Source organism: Perognathus longimembris, chromosome 16 (genome assembly GCF_023159225.1).
Source record: "Perognathus longimembris pacificus isolate PPM17 chromosome 16, ASM2315922v1, whole genome shotgun sequence".
Taxonomy (NCBI): Eukaryota; Metazoa; Chordata; class Mammalia; order Rodentia; family Heteromyidae; genus Perognathus; species Perognathus longimembris.
In genome coordinates, this window is record NC_063176.1 from 43,277,844 (window position 1) to 43,280,387 (window position 2,544).

A 2,544-nucleotide genomic window follows, 5' to 3' on the forward strand; every position below is an offset into this window, starting at 1 on the left:
TCTTTTGTTTATTTTCCCTATAGTTTAGCCTTTGTTGTCATTTTCCACAATCTTTCCTAGTATGGACATGTCACAGTACCTGGTGTTGCTTTCTGAGGTACCTCTCCCATGATGTGCAGCTCCAAAGAGCATTGCTATCCACTGGCTGAAGTTTGTAAAACTGTTAGAAGTTGTAGTTTTCTGCTCAGGGATGGGGCTGGTTCCAGTGCTAGCAGTGGAAGGTTTGTGAATAACTTACCTCTGGGCCCTTTTCAAATACAGCTCTTTTTCTTGAATGGAGGATCTAGTCCAGGTTCTCTGGGTCACCACCAGAGCTGGTCCCTCAGGGGTGAGGTCTTTGATGAGGGATTCTCTGTTTCTAGATTTGGTGCTAAGCTGGCAAGCAGCATCCTTGGTGAGGAATCTCTGCATCTGCATGTAGTGGTCTTAAAATCTTTTTGCTTTATTTCCCCAGATGTGGATCTTTGGGTATGCCATTTTCCTTGCTGGACATGACCCAGACACACAGCAAGGGTCACTTTGATTTAGTGCCTGTTAGCCTATTTCTGCCCTTGTATTCTTGTGGTAGAATTTCTTATTTGCTAGTACATGTCTCTGTTTATAGATTGATTAGTGTGACTCCCTTGAGGTAAAATGTGTGTTGGGACCCTAATCTCTGTTTGGTCAGAGACCACTAGGATGTTTCCCTGTTGGAACCCCACCTTTCCCTGGCAGTCCTCTGACTATTTGGACAATAGTAGATTCAAATATTTATCCATCAAATTAGGCTCCTGACTAGCTAGTATTATAAGTGGAAGCCACTAGTACCCAGCTAAACTTTTTGCTTCACACATAAAAATGAATACACAAAAGCCAAAAGTATTTTGTTATAAGAAAGGCAATCTTTTATTGATATTTACAAATACATTTAAATAGCAAATTTGAGATCGAATTTCACAAAGATTAAGTGCAAAAAGAAAGCATTCGTATTTTGCTTCTTGTTAAAGAGAAACTTGTCTGTTTTCATAATTGTTTGTGAAAATATGCAAGGACTTCAACTCAGAGAATCTACTCTTATGCATTGGCACTGAATACTATGTAACTTTTGTAACAATTAACATTGATTGCATACTTTATTAGGAATTAATTTATGTGATTTCACAGTAGAATATACTATTATGATAGAACACAAATATGTTTATTATAATCAATATTTAATATTCTTAAAATATACATAGCTTTTCATGTCATTAAATGGTCATGGAAAACATCATAGTCTTTATTATTGTGGTACCTATGAATTTAGTTTAAAAATTAACCATGTAGTTCCTGGTTGATTTTACATTATTGACACCCATTTTCTTGAAAGATACTTTCAAAGGGAAGCATCAAATAAGAAAATAAACATAGATAAACCTATATATAATTAAAAAAAGGAAATAGTGTCAAATGTAATTTCTTTTTTCTTATCTGTCTTTCTTCTATGTTTTGTCTTTTGTTCAGTTCTTTTTAACCTTTTGTTTGTTCTTTGTTCTTACAATTTTTTCCTAAACATTGCTATGATGTGAATAAATTATCAGGAATTTCTCTCTGTGGAATAAATTTATACTCAATAGAAATTGTTAATTTGTAAAAAGCAGACTTGAGAGCAACATTCCAGTGGGCCAGGTGGGTGTCCGAGAAGCTGCCCAAAAGATCACTTCACCAAAATGTCCAGAGATAGACAAAGGTCAGATGGTGAGAACCCAAGTATCAGCAGTGGTATTTCAGATTCAGACCAGTACAACCCAGCACCTCCAGAACCTGAAGAACAGGAAGAAAGAAAACCTTCTGCCATCCAGCAGAAAAAGAGCACCAAACTCTCTGGCAAAACCACTGCTAAGTTATCCACTTTTGCTGAAAGAATTCAGAAGGAGCTAGCAGAAATAAACCTTGGTCCTCCTAACTGCAGTAATGGACCTAAATGAGATAACATTTATGAATGGGGATCAACTATATTTGGTCCACCAAAGTCTGTGTATGAATGTGGTATGTTATTTCTGGATATCACATGTTCATCATATTTTCCATTTAAGCCACCAAAGTTATTTCCACACCAGAATCTACCATTGGGACATCAATAGTAAGGGAGTCATCTGTATGAACATTCTTAAAGACAACTGGAGTCCTGCTTTGACTATTTCAAAGGTTTTGCTGTCTATTTGTTCTCTTTTGATAGATTACAACCCTGCGGATCCTCTGGTTAGAGGTATAGACACACACTATTTGACCATCAGAGCAGAACATGAGAAGATAGCCAGAGAGTGGACCAAAAGATACTCACCGTAATTCACTAATTTGTATGCAATGTGAAGGAGCAGAAGGCATCTTCTCACTGTGCTGTAAATCTTTATAGCCTTTACAGTATGGACTTCCGTGTATATGTTATACCAATTCTACTCTGTTTTTATTCTTTGGAAACAGAGATTTTTAAGACTGATGTGATATTTATAAATACAACTAATAAGAAATTAGGATACCACTGGATTTAGTTTTATGAGCACATATTATTCAGTTTTATGCTGG

The 2,544-nt window shown here is 36.2% G+C and overlaps 1 pseudogene; it reads left to right on the forward strand.

Moving 5' to 3' along the window:
- Positions 1-1,688: 1,688 nt before the first annotated feature.
- On the forward strand, positions 1,689-2,307 carry LOC125364528 (annotated as a pseudogene).
- Positions 2,308-2,544: the final 237 nt, after the last annotated feature.